We start from the raw sequence: 20,221 nt of genomic DNA, 5'->3' as shown, positions 1-20,221 counted from the left end.
TTTGGAGTGCTAAGAGGCCAAGAAATCAAGCTGATTGCATGAAATAATTTATAAACAGACACAGTCAAATTTTCTAGGGCACGGCCCCTGCAGTTGTGGCCAGATTTTCAAAAGAGCTGGACACATGGGTACTGAGCTTTTTTGAAAATATCTGGTCCTTCCTTAGGTGCCTAAATGGGAGCTAAGCTCTTTTGGAAATGCAGTCCCAGCTGTGGATGCCGAGTTCTTCTGAAAATTCTAGCCATGGAAATTGGAGTGAGGGGACGTTTTCAGCCTGGCTCTTATCCCCACTCTTTGATTTTCTAAAGCACCCAGTTTATCCAAAGGAAATGGGAGTCTCTTGTCCCCTTGCTCACTATGTCCATAGTTCTAGCGCTAGAAACATCTGGTTCTTCTATTCAGTCTCAGATTAAAAACAGCAGTTGTGTCAGGGCCCATACAACAGGCAAGCAGGCTGCTTTCTTCACACCATATGATAGGGGCCCTGAGCATTACAAACCCCAAACTATAAGGACTGAGAGGTAAGAGACTCTTGTTCCCTGCAACAAAAAGAAAACTCCATTGGTGCATAGCTGAGGCAGCAGCAGGAAGGAGTCATCTTTTCGTGTTCTCTAAAGATAACCCTTCCTATCCATGACCCTGAACTAATCCTGATTTCCAAAGCAATTCAGAGTTGCCCCATTCATTAATAATACCTTTTTGTAAGGTAGTGTAGCAGGTAAGAGATTAATCAAAGAATAAGGTGAGTGGGTTTGGATGCAGCCTCGTCCAGTGGATAGAGCATAAGACTGGATATCAGGAGAGCTGGGGCTGGCTTCTCCTGTGTATGTCAGGCATAACTGATTAAATTAAGGGAAATACACCAGTATGAGGAGGAGACTGGGGCTCTGGGGTTCTAGTCCCCCATCTGCCACTGACTCAGTGCAGCCCTGGGCAAATCATTTAATTGTTTCCTGCCTCAGTTTCCCCATATGCAAAATGGGGATAATGATACTTTCCCACCTTTGTAATGTGCTTTGAGATCTATAATGGGAAAGTCCTCCCCATAAGTGCTCCTTTTTAGCTGAACTGGCACAATCAGCAACCTCAATCCTCTGAGAATCATAGATTATTAGGGTTGGAAGGGACCTCAGGAGATCATCTAGTCCAACCCCCTGCTCAAAGCAGGACTAATCCCCAAATGGCCCCCTCAAGGACTAAACTCACAACCCTGAGTTTAGCAGGCTAATGCTCAAACCACTGAGCTATCCCTCCCCCCAAAGGTTATTGAGTCCAGCCCCCTGCCTTCAATAGCAGGACCAAGTACTGATTTTGCCCCAGATTCCTAAGTGGCCCCCTCAAGGATTGAGCTCACAACCCTGGGTTTAGCAAGCCAATGCTCAAACCACTGAGCTATCCCTGCCCCCTAGAAGAGAGTAAGGTCCTGATCCTGCAGTCCTTACTCAGGCAAACCAGCAATATTAGGGCAGCATCAAGAAAAGAAAATGAAAGTGAACATGCTATAAGTTTATGGAGTATTGCTGCTTGGTTACATCCTCCCCTTAATTTTATATCGGGGTTTGTTACCTTCTCTCCTGAGCATAGGTTACATGTATTAGCATCAAGTCTCCATTCAGCATCTCACTGCTCTGACCCTCCTGAGCCACTTTTCAATTTGGTTCTGCCTTCCCAGGTGTTTGAATCCCCTATCTGGATTGCATCTGCACATTCAATGACAGCTGGGAGGACGGATGGTCTAATAGCTAGAGCACTGGACTGGGACTCAGGAGGCTTGGCTTGTATTCATGGCTCTTCTGCTGGCCTGCTGGGTTACTTTGGGCTTGGACACATCACTTCATCTGTCTATGCTTCAGATTCTTCATCTGTACAATGGGGATAATGATACCGACCTCCTTCGTAAAGTGCATTGAGATCCACTGATGAAAAGTGCTAGGTAAGAGCTAGTATTGTTATTATTGGTTCTGCCACGGGCTTTGTGTGTGATCTTGAGCAAGTCACTTAGACTCAGCTCCCAAAATTGGGGTGAGATTTTCTAAAGGGCTCAACATATTGAGTGCTGAGCAGTTTTGAAAATCCGGCCCCAGTGAGAGCTGCTGGGTGCTGAGCACTCTTGCTCCTTTTCAGCGGATAACCACATTGAACTCCCCAGTTGTTACACTATGGGCAGCTTTATCAGGTTGGTCTTGCATAGAGTCTGTTCAACATTGCCTTACGATCAACAGGGATGTTGCAAGAAGGTTTATTTTAAAAATGTAGAACAACAGGAACCAGGAGTGTTTTAATGAATAAATTATACAGTTGTCTTAAAGTCAAGTAATAGTTAAGATACTCGTTTAACTTGAGCAGGGGTGAACAATAATGGAAAAGCAGCAAGTGAGCTCTTCTCTGTCTTCACAATTCCTCAGAAAATTGCCATGATCCTTCAGCATGTTTCCACCCACCACCTCTCAGTGATCTTAACGAGTGTGTAGGAATGCACAGCACTGAGCAATGTGGAAAGTTTCCTTCCAGAACCCTGTGCTAATCCTAGTTTAGAGAGCCCCGCAGTAGAGTCTTGGGGCCAGATCCTACATCCCGTTAAATCAATGCCAACAGTCCAATTGTCTTCAGTGGGATTGGGATTAGACCTTCAAACTAGAACATACTTTAAAAATATAGTTGTAACACTGATTGGCCCCATCCATACTCGGGGTCAGATTTTCAGAAGAATTCAGCACCCACAATTGGGGCTACATTTTCAAAAGAGATCGGCTCCCATAAGGCACCAAAGTCAGTGGCATCCAATGTCAGAGGATTCAGGGGGCCTGGGGCAAAGCAGGGGAGCTGCGGCGCTTGTACTTACCCAGCGGCGGCCCGTGTCTTCGGCGGCATTTTGGCGGCGGGGGCCCTTCAGTCGCTCCGCCTCTTCAGCAGCACTGAAGGGCGGGGCCGGCTCTAGCGCCCCAAGTGCGCGCGCGCGCACACACACACAAATACACACGCACAAAAGCTGCGATGGCTATCAGCGGCAATTCGGCGACAGGTCCTTCGCTCCGACAGGGAGCAACGGCCCCATCACCGAATTGCGGCCAGACGTGCCGCCCCCCTCTTCATTGGTCCCCCCAGGCACCTGCTTACTAGGCTGGTGTCTGGAGCCATCCCTGATGAACGGCCCCGTACCACCGAAATGCCGCCAAAGACCCGGAGCAACTGAAGGGCCCCCCGCCACCGAAATGCCACCGAAGACCCGGACCACCACCGGGCCAGGGCTCGCGGGGCTCCTCCAGGGCCCGGGGCAAATTGCCTCACTGCATCCCCCCACCCCGGGCGGCCCTGCCCAATGTGCTGAGCTGTCTTGGAAATGTGGCCATAAGTATCAGAGTGGGGGCTGCTGGGTACTAGAGAACTTTTGAAAAGCTGGTTCTTGTTTTGGTGCCAAATGGAAGCTGAACCCTTGAAAATCTGGCCCTACCTGGTCAAAATGCATTGGAAACTGGTTTAGCTGGAGCTATGTTTAAGTTCTGCTCACACTCTGCTCTGTAACTTTGTTCCTGGTCCAGCATGAATCAGGCCTAAAGCATTTTCCAATCCCAAGAGCAGCAAATCCTTCCAGCTCATCCGGATCCAAAGAATGAAATGCCTCGTTTTTTTGGAATCGTTCTTTTAATTCTACTTTCCCCACCAATGCCGGAATTTGTACTTTGCCTTGCAGTGCAATATACTATTTATAGCTCCAGTGCAGTTGTATAGGAAGAACTTATGCTGTCATTGCTACTGCATCAGTGAGCTGGTGGGAATGAAATAAGTGCACAGAGGAAGCAGACAAAGTTATGCAACATTTCCAAGTATGGTCATTTCATTTTGATATTCTCTAGACAAACAAGTAGATTTCCACCCCCAACCACCCAAGTCACAATCACAGGAATATATATTCAGAAACATGAATGTTTAAGATTCACGGGGATCTTTTGGGCTCACTTCAGGAAGAAGAGAAGAGCAACTGGCATTTTTTTCCATACTGATAGCCACACATGACTGCTACTTAACATAAATATTCTTTTAAGAGCGCTTGTAGTTGCAAACACACAGCCTGTAAGAATTCAAACCTGCCACTTCTCATATTATATCAAATCAGGGCCCTGTGGCCTTCCCTCACTCCAACAAAACATACCTGTGTTCAAGTGGTCTTTAAAAGATCCTGTGCCACATTCTCTCTCTCTCTCTCTCAGAGTGACCAGGGGTAACTCCATTGAAATCAAGGGAGATGCACCAAAGCTTGGAGGACACCAACAGAGCAAGGAAGAACTTCCAGCATGCCATGTAGCAGACTACTGTCATCAGGGCAAATCTCCACCCACCAAACTTTTCTCATTTTGGCCTTTGGTAATTGACATCAGCAGAACTAGCCCTCAGAACTAACTTTCGTTCAATGACTCTTGGGCTATAGGACCCTAAGTATAAGAAGAAGGGTAGGACTGTCAGGAGAGAAGTGTCCCCGGTGGGGAGCAGAGTGCGGCCGAGATGTTGTAGTTACACTAGTGTAAAAGTTAAAGAAAAGAGCAGTGCTTGAAATTGTTTTGAGGTGGGGAAGTCCAATTAGGGTGATCAGATGACAAGAACAAAATATCGGGACACATTGCGGGGGGCACAGAAGCAACAACAAAACAAAAAAAAGCCAGAGTACAAAATATCGGGACAAATGGTGTCCCGACCATACATCGGTCGAGATATGGGACAAACAACTAAATATTGGGACAGTCCCGATTTTATCGGGATGTTTGGTCACCCTAAGACCAATAGGGTTAGGGTGGAAATAAGAAAAATAGCAAAGGATTTAAAAACAAAAAGAAAAAAGGAAAATGTTACAAACAAATGCAAAAATAGAAAATAAAAATCAACATAATGGAAAGAGCTGAAAGAGCCCAGAGACCAGATAATTAGAACAGATTTGGAAGAGTCTTGGTTTGCATCCCTTCCCCATTCCTTTATATTCTCCCCAGTTAAGCCCCAATCCTTCAATTGGATTCATGTGGGTGGACCCTGCACAGGGTCCTACTTCAGGCAGTGAGGCTCTGCATGGGCACAGGGGGCTGCTTGCTCAAATCCAATTGCTGGATGGGGGACATGGATTGTGAGCTCTGAGGCTGGGATCCTATGCAGTGTATGTGCTGTACCTAGCCCTGCTTTGGGTGATGTAAAAACAACAATACATATTGAGGAGCTTTGAATGAATTAGCCAATGTCTGGTCCAGCAAGAAGTTATCCATAGGTCCCCATGTGAAGTGACAGATCCTCCCCTCCCCCCAAGAACACCTTGCACCCTCAGGGCCATAGAAAGAGTAATCCTTTGAAGTGATGACAGATTCATTGTGTTTCAAGATATCTCGTCAGCCCTCCTGGTGATTTGATTGAGGATGCGCTGAACAAAAGAAAAAAATTAGGTAAGAGTTTGCGTCCATTTCATCTCTCCTTCCCCTGTTCAGAGATAACATAGATATAGCAATATAGATGTCATGCGTCTGCTCTTTTCTTTTCACTGTGTGTGCGTGTGCGTGCGCTGAATATTCCCTTGGTTTCTATGTTACTTTGTCTGTGTAACATTTCAGTCTGTCAGAACCATTAAAAAAACCCCAACCTTGAAGATTTGCAGTGATCCCAAAAGCTAATGCAAATCCAGTCACTGAATCAAAATAACATATCAGTCAAGCAGAGAGAGTTTTGACTACCTATAAAAAGCCACTTTTCAAAACAAAATGTACATCCCGTCACTTAAAGCTCAAGGCAAGTCTGTGCTAGGAGGACAGTTAAGGCAAATACAATAGGCTAGAAATGTTCATTAGAGGCCCTAGGCCTGCCAAGATTTATGCATATAATAGTCTCATTGACTCTACTGGCAGTTCTCACCTGTATAAAGTTAAGCAAATGCCTAACTATTTGCAGGACAGGGGTGCTCTGATTCTGATTTGGAGTCTGCTAGTGCAGGCTCCTGTACCTATGCAGAGCCCCATTGAATAGGGCTGTCCAGAAAACAACTGTTTTGCAAAAAAAAAATAAAAAAATCTGAGGTTTCAAAATTTGTTTTTGTTCCACTATGTGACAAAACGGAGACCTTCCAAAATGTTTTGTGAAAAAGCATGCCTGAGAGACTGGCTCCGTAGCCTGCTGGTTGGGGTGCTCACCTGTGATGTAGGAGATGCAGGTGTAAGTCCTGCCTACAAATCAAGCAGAGGAGGGACTTGAACCTAGGTCTCCCAGCTTACCTAACAACTGTGCTATTGGTAAATCTGCATGGGGGGATTCTAGTCTATCAGCAGAATTTCCATCCTGGAGCTGAGAAACGTAATCAAAACAGATACATCTCTGCAAAACCTCTTGGTTTTGACAAAATGGCATTTTCAATGGAAAAAGGGTAGTGGAAAGTTTTTTGACCAGCTCTGTATTGAAGTCAATAGGCCTGATTCTCCTCTCACTTACCTCAGTTTTACACTAATACAGACTAGTGTGAGGGAGAGGAGAATCTCGCACACTGGGCCCCCACAGTGTGAAGGACCAGACTGCAAAGAGAAACTGCTGAGCTTCAGGTCATCTGCAAATTTGACACCATCAGCTCAGGATTGAACAAAGACTGTGAATGGCTTGCCAACTACAGAACCAGTTTCTCCTCTCTTGGTTTTCACCCCTCAACTGCTAGAACAGGGCCTCATCCTCCCTGATTGAACTGACCTCGTTATCTCTAGCTTGCTTGCTAGCACACATATATATACCTGCCCCTGGATTTTTCCATTACATGCATCTGAGGAAGTGGGTATTCACCCACGAAAGCTCATGCTCCAAAACGTCTGTTAGTCTATAAGGTGCCACAGGATTCTTTGCTGCTTTTTTGGGACCCCACAGGTTTTCAGGGATTCGGAGTAGCGGATCCCAACTGTAGGATCAGGGCTCTAAATTGTAAATTCCTTCAAGCAGGGACTGTGTCCTCCTATACGTGTGTACAGTACCTAACACAATTGGCCTCTCATCTGGTTGAAGCTATGCTGGTGAAATGCAAATAAGAGTCACTTTGATAGATGGCTGTTTATGAGAGGCGCTCTCAAGAGTACTGGAAGTTTTGCAGGAGAAAGCAAAGTGCTCTTGTAACCCAAGTCTTCTGCTCATGAAATGCAAAAACATTCAGGAACATACCAGCTCCTGATGTACTTGCCTTTAAAACCGGCTTAGCAGAATTCAGTTTATTTTTAAGCTTTTTTTCCTATTTTTAACTACTTAAATGTTCAGAGTGGTGGGAAATTGTGGGGGGCAGTGGTCAGATAATAATTATTTAATGACAGTAGATGCTGAGATTCAAGAAGTTAAAGCTTTAAAACTATTGAAAACACAAATTGTCAACATCACTTATCAAAATACATAAAGTCAGTGGCCTTAAATGATTGAATTCTCAAGCTGCAGTTTTCGTACTTTGCCTATCTGCAAATTCTGACTATTTTTGATGGAAAATATTTTTTCTTCAGTTTGTGTGCGCATCATGAAATCAACATGTACTGCTAGAAATCTAATCCTTCCAAGCCTACCTTTAAAGCATTTTAGATTATTACAAGGTCCCAGGACTAATTTCAAGTGAAACTAAAGTGAGGAAATGACATTCAACCATTGTGCAGACCACAAACTGTTCTCAGATAAAATACAGCACAAAATTTGCTGACCTTATATGCTGTAATGGAGAGAGGACTGTGAGTGAAATTATATATATGAAAATTTTAGTACCAAGACTGAAATATCACATTTAAATATTTCATAAAATTGTGCTATTGACCTAAAATTTGAATCCAGGGAGGTTACACAAGGATTTATTTAAGCTGCATAATACTAACTAATGCCCATTTTGTAACATCTTCTCCGAAAGCACATTAAAAAGAGAGGTGACATTTTCAAAGCTCTTTGTGTGTCTGAATCCCTGAGGTAGCTTTGAAAATCTCTTATCGAGCTTGTATAAGGCACTTTTCATCAGTAGATCTCAAAATGTTTTACAAAGTGAGGTTATGTATTATTATCCCTGTTTTATAGATGGGGAAACTGAACCACAGAGACAATGAGGAGTCTAGTGGCACCTTAAAGACTAACATTTATTTGGGCATAAGCTGAGGAAGTGGGTATTTTACCCATGAAAGCTTATGACCAAATAACTCTGTTAGTTTTTAAGGTGCCACCGGAACCCTTGTTGTTCTTGTGGATACAGACTAACCCAGTTACCCCTCTGATACTTGAAGCACAGAAAGGTGATGTGACTTGCCTAAGGTCACCCAACAGGCCAGTGGCAGAGCCAGCAATGGAACCAAGGACTCCAGTTTGTAATCTAGGCCTCTCTCCACCAGGCCACAGTGCCCCCCAACTTTGCTGCACCCACCATTAAAATACAGTCATGTGGGGGTGGGACATGTAGCAACTTTTTAACATATCAGAGAAGAAAGGCCTAGGAGTCAGGTGACCTGGGTTCTGAGTTTGAGCAGGTCTTTTCACCTCTTTGTGTTGGTTTCCTCACCTGTAAAATGGGACATGAGAATAGGCAGGGCTTTTTTCAGGCTTAATTCACTGATGTTGGTAAACTCTATTGAGATCCTTGGAGAAAAGGTGATATGGGAGTGAAGCACCTTGAGATCTCTAATGCTGACTTCCCATCCAAAAGAGCGCACCTCTGGCAGCACAGAGATACCCCACACCTGCAGAAACACTACTTTCTAGGGACTCAGAGGGCAAAGTGCCATTTCCTGCAGCACCTGCCTCTGCCTTGCAGGTTTTGCCAGCCAAGCAGCAATTCAGCTCAGCTGTGTCTGCTTACAAATCTGAGAGCATCAGCATGGTGATAACATAGCAAAAAGCATCTCTCTTACCAAACTCAGATGGATGTCATCTTTTCCCATCATTCCTGGCTTTTAAACTAAGGACTGAATCATAAGCTGCAGGTGGTACCTTTTTACTGAGCTCCCTAGAAACATTCTAGTTAAGTTCTCCAAAGTCAGATTGTGTTTTTCAAGCCACAAGGTATTTCCTGCTTCTTCCTCTTCCTTTACACAAATAAATAATAATCATCATCATAAGTTAAAAAATATCCAGAAAGTTCAATGTAGTTTAGAAAAACTCTCTCTTATGTTACCTGGAGCAAAACCAAAATGATGAGGAAAGGCGGCACTTGAAGGTCCTTGATGATGGGTCTCTTTGAAGAACCAAGCATCTCTGTTGAGTGGGAAGGGAAGTTTCCTCCCCATCCCACCCCTTTTTGGGTTGCAGGGATGAAAAAGTATTTTAAGATCAGAGCTGAGTGAAGCCAGGAGAGTGGGGAGGAATTTGTGGCAGAGGGCTGTGAACTTTTAGGTGAGGCTGGGCAGCCTTCCAAGTGGGTCTGGGACTACTTATTATTTTTGTGGGTGGGGGGGAGACTGTGAAACTGGATGACTCTGACTGACTTTCAGTTTGATTTTTTTTTTCAAGGGGAGAATGGGGGTGTTTGAACCTGAAACTCAAGAGGCATAAAGTAGCCCTGAGCAAAGCCTTTAAAACAAAACACTGAGCTTTCTATGGCTCAGTACAGCTGCTTGGCCTACAAGGTAGTTTTAAAAATGACTTCCACTTACTATAGGGGATTTTTTACAGTGTCTCTCTCCTGCATGGTAATTAATAATTGTACAAAGAGCACCTGGCCTTGGGGGATCTCAGTGCCTCTTAGGTTCTGATGCATTCAGCCTTGCAACCCATCTGTAAGAATTACCCTTGTCTTTATTGATAGATGGGGAAACTGAGGCACTAAGCACCAGAGAAGTGATTTGCCCAAGGCCCCTCTGTGCATCGGTAGCAGAGGTAGGAACAGACTCCTTATGCAGGTCTTCTGATTCCCAGTGTTGTAGCTTGGCCTCTATCCCTATTCCATTAAAAACAGCTCGGGCACTTTAAACAAAACCCTCACTGAAACTGACCTGTGGAGATTTCCTCCTCCGCTGCCTGCGAGCATTGTATGGGGACCTACGTTTTCCAGCCTCCCGCTTGCTTTTGTTGCTCGGCTCAGGCCTGGGAAACGGGAAGATTACGGTTTGTGTGCAGCTCTGACAAAAACAGCTGGAATGCCCCTCCCTCCCCTGCTCCTTCCCCTTTTGTTCCAAGCAGGCGGGGAAGGGGGATTCGCAGAGCCCAGCGTTAGAGAGACACTGACTGAGCCTCTTCAGAGCTAGCCCTCACCTTGCTAGGAGGCGAGCCAGCCCCAGGGACTGCAGTGCCTGCTCCCTTCCCCAGGGCCTGTTAGGGAGAGGGGGGAGATTCTGCTCTATACTCCTTGGGCTTGTCTGGCAGCAGCATCCTCCAGCTCTGGCTGCATCGGTGTCGTCAATTCCCTCCTGCTCCGGCTTCTCTCCTTCGCCTGGATGCAGCCAGCGATAGCCTGAGGGAGTGGCAGGCTGTATTCCAGAGGGCTGCAGCCTCCGGCTAGGGCTGGGGGGGGGGCAAGAGGGGCTTGCAAGGAGCCGGGAGGGCTCCCTCACAGCCCCCCTGCAAGCTGGATGCTAAGGAAGAAGGTAAGAAGGGCCAGGGTTGAGGGAGGGTGAAGAACACAGCAGCAAAGGGGATTTGGGGGGCTCATCATGCAAGCCCATGCTGCTCTAGAAATTATTTGGGGGGCAGTTCTCTGGCCTGTGTTATCCAGGGGCTCAGACTAGATGATCACAATGGTCCCTTCTGGCCTTGAAATCTATGAATCTTGAGCCAGCAACAAAGGAGAGGGGGGAATGGATGAAGCTGGTGCGGTTCCCTGTTGGAAAATGCCAGGGGTGGGGCGCTGAAGTCTGGCATTGCATCTCCTTGCTACAGGATTGTTCATGGCAAAGCATTGTCCTTGGGCCGGAGAAAGAAACGGGCACAGTCCTTACGCCGGAGAAGGAAACGGGCACAGTCCTTACGGTAGGCTGGGTTTTGTGCTAGGGATGCTGCTGCCTGCCTTTGGCTTGGCAGTGATTAAATGTGGAAGGCTGCGTGTGGTGGGTAGAGACTGTTAGAGGAGATTTTTGTTTTAAGATGTGCAGTCGGTCCCTGCCCGCCCCACCCCCTGGAACACACCCACCTGAACACAACCAACACTGCAATCCTGGCTCGGTTTGGCTTGTAAGCTGCACGCATGGGTGTAGGTTTGACAGTAAGGACATACGCATGCTCACAGAATGGCTCCATTCTCTCCTTAATTCCAAGCAGGGGGAACGAACAGGGACCTGAAACCGGAGAGATGGGAATGACATTGGCCGTCATCATCTATTGCTTAACTCGGACCAAGTTCTGATTTCAAACAGGAGCTGGGCATTTCTTTTGTGTGCCGGCTTTTTGATTGCGTGGCACTCATTGGCTGCCGGGCTGGGCATCGCTGCTGATTTTGGGTTGTCTCATCATTTAGAGGTTGGCATTGCTGTGCTACAGGATCAGTTTTCTTCTTGTATGTAGCTGGGAAATGCCATTCTAAACAAGGGCAGCCTGGAATGTATTGTTCGTATTTCTACAGAGCTGCAGGAGTATGTGGTACTCCGTATAAATAATACAGCATAAAGGTCCCTGCCCCTTGCAGCTTCCGTTCCAAACATAGGAAGGGGCTAATGGTGCATCTGGACAGGCCCCATGAATACGAGTGAGCGAAAGGCAGAGGCGCCCGTTATCTTTAGCTATCTAGGCAGGCTGGTCCAAGCTGTGTTTGGAAATGGCTCGAAGACAAAGCACTGTGTCAGTGCTAAGCGCTGTTTGCTGTTCTGCTGATTGTCAGTCTGGTAGGCCTGTGAACGCCAGCTCAGAAATTATTCCTGTTGAGATGAGTGTCAGGTTTCATCAGCCCAGCCTGCATGGTTGGAAAGGAGGGTTTTCTCGGGGGTGACTTGCCTTTGAAGGGGGGGGTTAGATCTGCGGTGTCTGCCCCTAGCTTTTGCTCTCTTTGCTGCTAGGCGACATTCCTCTATCCAGCTGCGCTCATGAAGAGCCCCTTCTAATCAGCACGCTTCAGCCCGGCCCTGTCATTGCTGAGGAGGCGCTGCCTGGCCTGTTCATAAACTGGGGTCTTTTATTTGGCAGTTTAAAACAATTGCTGCCTGATGCTAAGCTGCTTGAATGTCATCCATTTGTATTAGCCAGGTCTGCAGTCAGACAGCCCTGCTCTCCTCAACCAATGGCACTAGGCCTGGCAGAAGCTACTAAGGGTGCAGGACTTCAAATGGGCAGCACGCAGGCAAGCCACAGGTTAAAATGTTAGCAAGAGCCATTATAAAAATGCCAATCACGAGCCATGTGAGGGGTTTGAGCTATGAGCTTGGAAGGCTGAGGGCTGATGTTTCGGAACTAGTGTAAACCTGTATATTCAAAGGGACACTGTTGTGATAAAAATCATGGCCTGGATTATCTGATGAGGCCAAGATTCAGTTGTGTCTCCTTATGTTCTGCTTGGCTCTATGCCATCTCCGGGCTGGGGGGCTGTTCTAACGTCTGTTAGTCTATAAGGTGCCACAGGATTCTTTGCTGTTCTAACCCAGTGGCTCTCAAATTTTCCAGACTACTGTACCCCTTTCAGGAGTCTGATTTATCTTGCGTACCCCCATGTTTCACCTCACTTAAAAACTACTTGCTTACAAAATCAGACATAAAAATACAGAAGTGTCACAGCACACTGTTACTGAAAATTGGCTTATTTTTATGATATAATTATAAAAAATCAATTGGAATATAAATATTGTGCTTATGTTTCAGCGTATATAGAGCAGTATAAACAAGTGATAGTATGGGATTTTAGTTTGTACTGACTTTGCTAGTGCTTTTTCTGTAGCCTGTTGTAAAACTAGGCAAATATCTAGACGAGTTGATGTACCCCCTGGAAGGCCTCTGCATACCCTAGGGATACATGTATCCATGACTGAGCATCACTGTTCTAACCTACACCACCTGGCAGTGGTCCTAAATGCACTGCTGATATATTAAAGCAATATGTTAGCCCAGGCAGAGAGTGCTAGACTAGAATGTGGCTTGTTCTTGTTCACCTAGTTGTTAGAACTTGGTTTGGCCTCATTCCCAATGGTCAGATAAAAAGTATTTATGTAAACCCTCTATGCCCTGACTGGTTTCAAAGTGCTGACCACCCAGAGCTCCTGTTGAAGTTAATGGTGGTTACTGGTAGGGAGGAAGAAATAAATTGGGGTCATGCCCCTTTTTTACTGCTTTGAGTTGGCCTGTGAGTCTGTGGCTTTTATTTCTCCCCTTGGCCCCCACACTTGTTTTTTACATTAGAAATTCAGGTTGTCTTTGTCCTAGAGGACTCTATGCTTGACAAATTACGGTAGTTCCAAAGACACCAGCCAGGATTGGGGCCCCATTGTACCAGGTAGTACTTCACAAACTCAGAAGAGACCGTCCCTGCTTAGACAGTGAAATGATGACATTGCATGAGTCAGAGTGTGAGCTGTTGGGAGAGGAAGGGAATTGAGTCAGACAAAGCTTTGTGTGTCAGTGCCAATGTAGCTTCATTCATTAACTAACGTTTTGAAGAAAAGATGTCTTGGAAGCTTTCAGCTCCTCTATGGTTTCAGCTGAGGTGTGAGAACTCACAATACACGTGGTCTGAGACAAGTAGTAGTTCTTCCAGCAAAACGAGAGAAGACCAGAGTTGACATTTCTAGTATTTCTGCGGTAAAAAAACCTCAAGCATGGGGAAAAAACCTCTTTGAGGCCTTATAAACAAAGACTCAAGCCCCCTTTTAAATAGAAACGTTGTGTGTGACTGTTAGTGTGGGCCCATGATGTAAAAACCTAGCTGTTTCTTCACCAACATATTTGCTCCCTGTTTGTGTTCAGAGCTGTCTCTGCTAACTAGTGACACACGTAATTTTTTATTACTGTTTACTCCTCTTAGTCCTGCAGAGCCAACACAGCTCAGAGAGAGAGGTCTGGATTCTATTCTAGATCCCGCCTCATCTCCAGGATTGTTAACTGCTTTATTACTTATGAATTTATTTGGGCATGAGCTTTTGTGGGCTAAAACCCACTTCATCAGTTGCATGCAGTGGAAAATACCGTAAGAGTGTGTGTGTGTGTGTGTGTGTGTGTGTGTGTGTGTGTGTGTGTGTGTACACAGAGATATCTTCCTACGGTATTTTCCACTGCATGCATCCGATGAAGTGGGTTTTAGCCCACGAAAGCTTATGCTCAAATAAATTTGTTAGTCTCTAAGGTGCCACAAGTACTCGTTCTTTTTGCTGATACAGACTAACATGGCTACCACTCTGAAACCGGCTTTATTACTGTAGTTCCCCAACAACACGTTGTGCTGATCACTGCATAAATTAATAGTGAGAGACACTATCCCAGAGATCTCTCTGGTCCAATTAGACAAGACAGGCAAAGGGTGGGTGAAACAGAAGTTAGGTGATTTGCACAAGAAGCCTGCAGCAGATCCAGGAATTGAACCCAGCCCTCTTGAGTCCTATATTAGTGCCTTAGCCACAGAATCATCCTTTCTTTCCTAACATGCATTTTTGTTGCAGAATCTTTATTGCTGACAGTGATGCATGAGCTGTAAAAAACCCATTTCAGCTCTCAGATCATTGGTTGATTCTCCAGAGCTAGCGAGTGGGGGTGGGGGGAACCACCTTTTTCTTGTAAACTGAACGTGGGTGGTAGGTAGATTGTTAAGAAACAAACACAGAACCCTATCATGTACAGAGTCTGTTTCAACAGTGCACACACACTTTTAACACCGTTACACCTGCTTCTTAGATGGGGGACCTTATGCAGTTTCTTTTCATTTTGCTGGGATGATAAAACTACACAGGTCAATTTCATTTGGTTTATAGTCAGTTTCAGCTTCTGGTTTTCATGTTTTAACACAGTGCTTCCCTTAGTGGAGAGATGACTTCATTCCACATGACTCTTGGAGTCACACCTTATGCCAGCACTCATCTCTCGTTTTAGTCTTTTTTTAAAAAGTTGTTTTTTGTTAAAAAGCCAATAAAAATTACAACATTTTTGCATCAGCCCTATTGCCTTGGAACAAGTCCTAAAGGAACAATATTTTTATTAGCTACTTTCTAAACCGAAAAACAAAATCTGATCCAGCAAATAGGCAGAGTTGGCGCAATTACAGCAGAAGTAAAAGGAACACATTTAAATAAATGTAACCAAGGGTTGTCAAATTGCACTCCTGTGGCTTAACGTTGTTGACTCCAGCTTGAATGACTTCAAATACTATATCAGTTTGGGCTCACAACTCAGAGTGCTTCTCTATGGATGTTTTATTATTTCTATTTCAGTAGCCTCTTGTGCAGTTAGCTGCTGTACAATAGTAAATAAATAATTAATGTAATAAAAGAGGCATGACGTGCTCAAAGTTGTGTAGCAGAGCCAGGAATAAAACTCAGCTCCCCTGAGTCCCACTCAAGTGCCCTATCTCCTGGACCCAGGCTGCCTCCCAGGAAGGAATGACCCATATTAAGGCACAAAAGAGATCTGAGACATTGACATGGCTTAAATTTGTTACTTAATTTTGGGAGAACTATCTGAACTCTGACACTGATTCTTGCAGTGGCCTAGAATGAGTCACTTAACCTGTGTACCTCAGTTTTCCCATCTATAAAATGGACTTATTTATCCATTACTCATACAGAGTAAGATTTTTTTTTTCTCAAAAGCATCAGGGCACCTAACTTCCATTGACTCTCAAAGGGCATTTCAGTAATAATTAACTTATTTATTGTATTAATGTTTCACAGTGTTGCAGGGAAGGCTTCATTAAACATTTGTATTGTACTTAGAATACAGTAAGAAGCTACGTACATGTTACTTGGGGTTTCCCTTTAATTTTTTTTCATCTGTTTTAAATTCTTTTTATCTCATCAGCCCCTTCATACCACTTCCTACCCGTGCCTGGGCTGTTGTGCAACTGTAACTTCCCTCCCAACACAGCCCCTGTAAAAACCAACTAGCCAAAACGTTGCACCAAGTTTCAGCGCAATTACTGACAATGCCTTTTTCTGGGAGATCCATTTTTTTCTGCTGACCCCTGGTTTATTGCATCAGGCTCTGAAGACTTTTGTATTTGCCAATTAGTGCTGGAAAGTTTTCAATAATTCTTTCAGCCTGGCAGGCGTGAAAAGCAGCTGCCTCTAGAAACAACCCAGACTTTCCCATCACTTGGGAGCTCTCCTATTTCCATTCATGACTTGTTAGCGTGTCTCCTGGATGTTGAAGTGCTTCTGAATGTGTAAATACCCCAGAAAAGGAGGCCTCTACTGGAACAACTTACGAGGCAATTACGTCATGCAAAATGTACTTAACGGATTTTTCTTAAGCTTCATTTTGAATATGGAGCATTTTGTGTCTGTAAAATACTGGTTTAATGCATGTAGTCACATCTCTCCACACAGGCTTCCCCAAGACTATAATCTGTTTCTTAGTCATATAGCTTCTGTTTAGCTCTACTATAGTAGTTCTATAGAGCTTCCACTTAGCTTAGTTCTGTAGCTTCTGTTTAGGTTATAGCTAACAAAGTTACTGCTCTAGCTTGGTGGGTAGTGTCAGGCACTGTGTGATCTTGAACAAGTCACTTAACCTCCTTGGCCTCAGTTTCCACGTGTATAAAATAAGGGCATCCTTGACTAGAAGTAGGATATTTTAGTTAGTGACCAACACAGCAGTCCGTCCTTGGATGGCAGTTTACTGAGGGATAACATGGCATAAATATAATGGTGTCTCAACCTGTGTGTCACAAGGAAAATTTCTGTCCTTTATTCCCTGCTATCTGCTCCTTAGTGGCCAGAGCCTCACACTAAGTGTGGCACCAAATCTAATGATGCTTTTTTGAAGTGCTGCAGCACTTGTCATGTGGTTTGAAGTATCATGGGGAACCAGTGCAAAGGATTCTGGGATGAATCCAAATATCACCACTTAAGAGTGGATGAATGAGGATTGTGAGTTAAAATGGCTATACTTGGGTAGTTTCTTTGCATTTATGTTTTATTTATTTTAGGAAAAATACTGATCTTTGGCACTGAGAATCTTGGTATCTAGACGAGAAAATCAAGTGGTTCCATGTTTGGAACAGGGCATGGAAATATTACAGATCATACAAATACATGAGATGCACCAGTTAATATAGCAGCTGGTTAAAGTGGCAAAGTCATTAAACTATTGGAACTAGAATGAATATAGATGAAAAGCACTATCCTTTGTGATCAGAACAGCCTCTCCATAGGATTGCCCATTAATCAGCTATCTGTCGGCCAATCCTGTACTGAACATACTGCTCAGCCTGGGGAAAGTCTATGCTTAAGTTCAGTAAAACACAGAATATCATGGAATTTTTTTCCAGCTTTCGTTGGGATCTGTGCAAAAGCTTTTTTAACTTGCTAAAGTCTGTTCTGTAGGGGAAGCCCTCTGTAAATGCATCCCAATAAATGGTGCTTGAGATAACCAGGGTTCATCTAACCTGCAGATTTTTAGTCTTGAGACCTTTGAGGCATCAGCAAGCACATCTTTCCCCTATGAAAATGAAACTTAATACGTGAGTTCATTGGCTATTAAGCGCAGGAGGTGTTAGAGCACTTGACAAATGCCCTTTTGAGACACCAAATTCTAAAGGGCACTCACGGGTGATAGGATAGTTCACGTTTATGGAATACTTAGGATCTAATCTCCTTAGGGTGCCGTAAGTTTATGGCTTGCCTTGGCTAAAAGAAGTCACATAGCCAGTTTAATGCTCTGAGTTTTTCACTGCATATAACTGTTTACTCTACCAATACAATTGTCAGGGGCCCCAGTACAACAACCGTAGCTGTATTTTGTAACCAGGCTAAACTGGCACATCTGGACAGGGCCAAGTCTTTGCCTTGGTTACAGAACATGGTTATGGTCTTGCCTATAGTACAGGGTGGAACAGTGGGATTTGTAGTGCAGAAAGACCGTGTATTTTGGTAAATGACTTTTTCCTGCATAATAAACCTGCTGTAAGCAGTAAAGCAACTGCCAGGGGTACAGCTATCAAGCGATGACACCCTAATGATCAAAACGAAGCACAGTCCTTTAACGCTCCCATTCTGTCTGGATTCTCAGGTCACTCTGACACTTTCCTGACTCTCTTTACTTTTAAATTGTGTTAGATAATGTGAAATTTTACTTCCACCATGCTCCTTCAAGCAGGATCTGCTCGCTGTCTGCCTAGCTCCACAAAACGTTAAGAACCAATATATGGGTGCTTTCCAGTAGCACCGTGGCTTGTAGAAACTGTAAGATTAGAAATGTGTTTTAAAACCGGCTGTGCAGCAAAGCTGCTCTTGCAAAAGAGTCCCGTGCTGGTGAAAGATGCCGGATTGTTAGCCCTGTCGCAGGATGTGCACACCCCATGCAGTGCAAGCCCCCCTCACCCAGCCAGCTGTGCCTCAGCCCTGATGCGGAGAGAGCAGAAGGAGGGAGTAGTTCACTTTCCTTGCCTATCTGACTGCTGTGCAGAACAGTGATTTCTGTGCTATGGATGCCCATCTGCTAGGAACTGGCCTGTGACCTCTGCCTTATATTGCATAAGCCTCTGCGCACCCATCAGATGAGATTGTGGCTCTGTTGCATTAGCACCTAGAGGCCCCACTCTGCTTGAGGCTTCTTTATGGCAGGCACTATACAAATGCAGAGCAAAGTCAGTCTGTGCCCCAAAGAGCTTACAATCTAAAAGTCAAACAGTAAGAGGTGGGTGGAATAAAGAAGCTGGCAGGAAGGTGGGCAGTGTAACACTGATGGTTTGATTTTTAGCATGTTAGTTGTAATAAGTCACTTGGTAGCAGTAATTGAAACTTGCCATCTGCTGACTTGGGCAGGATTTGAACTAGTGACTTTTAGGGGGAATGCCCTTCTTCCAGCTCCAAGCCCCTGAGCCATCCGGAGGTTTTCTTCTGCAGAGGCCTTTTGTTCTGGGACTATGTAGGCTTAAGCAGGAAACTATATGTGACTAATGCACGCTGGGCAAAAAACATTGTCTAAGTCCCTGGCCTTCGTGTCTCCACCGTTATGGGTGGTGGGAATTACATAAATGTGTCCGTGTTAACTGTGGTCTGGGGAAATCACAGAGACTCCAGAGAGAGCAGCAGTCAGAGAAGCATGAACCATGGTGGGTGGGTCAACATTTTGTGTGGGAAACTTAATGTGCACTGATGAGTCAGCAAAGAGGAGGAGGGGTTCTGGGAACTGGTCTCAGTCACGCCGAGCTGCCCCAAGAATAGTGACAGACAGAGAGCAGAACAACTGCAATGGAACAAGAGCAGTGATGGGGCCACCTCAGTGGCTTAGGGCTCAGTAATAAGAGACACTTCACACTTCCATAGCACCTTCAATTTGATGATCTCAAACCACATAACAGACATCCATGAACTAAGCCTCATGTCATTCCCCCCGTGAGACTGGTACTCTTATTTTCAGTCTTCATCCGGCACAGCAAGCTGAAATTACTGGCTCCAGTGAAAGTAGAACCCAGTACTCGCTGCCAATACACGCTTCAGTCATAGGACCCATGCTCTAGGGCAGGGGGTCCCAAACTTTTTCCCTTTGTGGCCCACCTGTGCAGCTGTAACAGGCACTGCAGCCCACTGTTAACTCTTCTGGAGGAAAATTATTAATGTTAAGGATTAGAACATATGAACTATAACATTGTAAATAATGTCCCTGCTTTCTTTTCATTGTAACGCTAACACTTGTAACCAGAGAAATCCCTAGAACCAGCACTCAAAGAAATGTGTCAAGATCTTTGAAACCCAACAGTTTGACTTGACAGGAGAAGGCAGTTACGCTGGTGGACCACTGGGGACTGTGCATTGGCCCATCTTAGAGCTACAGCCCATGGTTTGGGACCCCCTGCTCTAGCGTTTCCTCTCTCTAGAGCTCTGGGTTCCACCCTGCAATGGGTCAGCTTTTTGCTTTTGTGGGGTCAGGCAGTGAGTCAAGTTAGTTGTTTCCTTACATTGCTTGTGTTAAGGGCACTTGAAGGGCTTGACTACATGGGAGAACGCCCATGTGTTAACTGATCTGATTTTGCATTCAGGTTGGGTGACCAGATAGCAAATGTGAAAAATTGGGATGTGTGTGTATGTGTGTGTCTGTAAAATTGTGTATATAAGGCAGACATGCTCAGAATTATGTCTCAGTCGGTCAAGGTTCGTCTAATGCAGGGGTTCTCAAACTGGTGTTTGGGACCCCTCAGGGGGTCACG

At 44.9% G+C, this 20,221-nt stretch overlaps 1 protein-coding gene across 3 annotated transcripts in view; it reads left to right on the top strand.

The window, feature by feature from the left end:
* Positions 1-10,094: 10,094 nt before the first annotated feature.
* CLIP2 (CAP-Gly domain containing linker protein 2) overlaps positions 10,095-20,221 on the top strand; it is a 126,745-nt gene continuing 116,618 nt past the window's right edge. Inside the window, exons 1-2 of one of the 3 annotated variants that reach the window (XM_030536733.1) lie at positions 10,095-10,535; positions 10,828-10,917. The gene's annotated coding sequence lies outside the window, so the exon portion shown is untranslated. The remainder of the gene's footprint in view (positions 10,536-10,827; positions 10,918-20,221) is intronic. The other 2 variants (XM_030536732.1, XM_030536734.1) reach the window with 2 other exon arrangements.

Source organism: Gopherus evgoodei, chromosome 17, assembly GCF_007399415.2.
Source record: "Gopherus evgoodei ecotype Sinaloan lineage chromosome 17, rGopEvg1_v1.p, whole genome shotgun sequence".
Classification (NCBI taxonomy): Eukaryota; Metazoa; Chordata; order Testudines; family Testudinidae; genus Gopherus; species Gopherus evgoodei.
The sequence above is the reverse complement of the archived record's forward strand: the minus strand, read 5'-3'. Positions and strand labels throughout refer to the sequence as shown.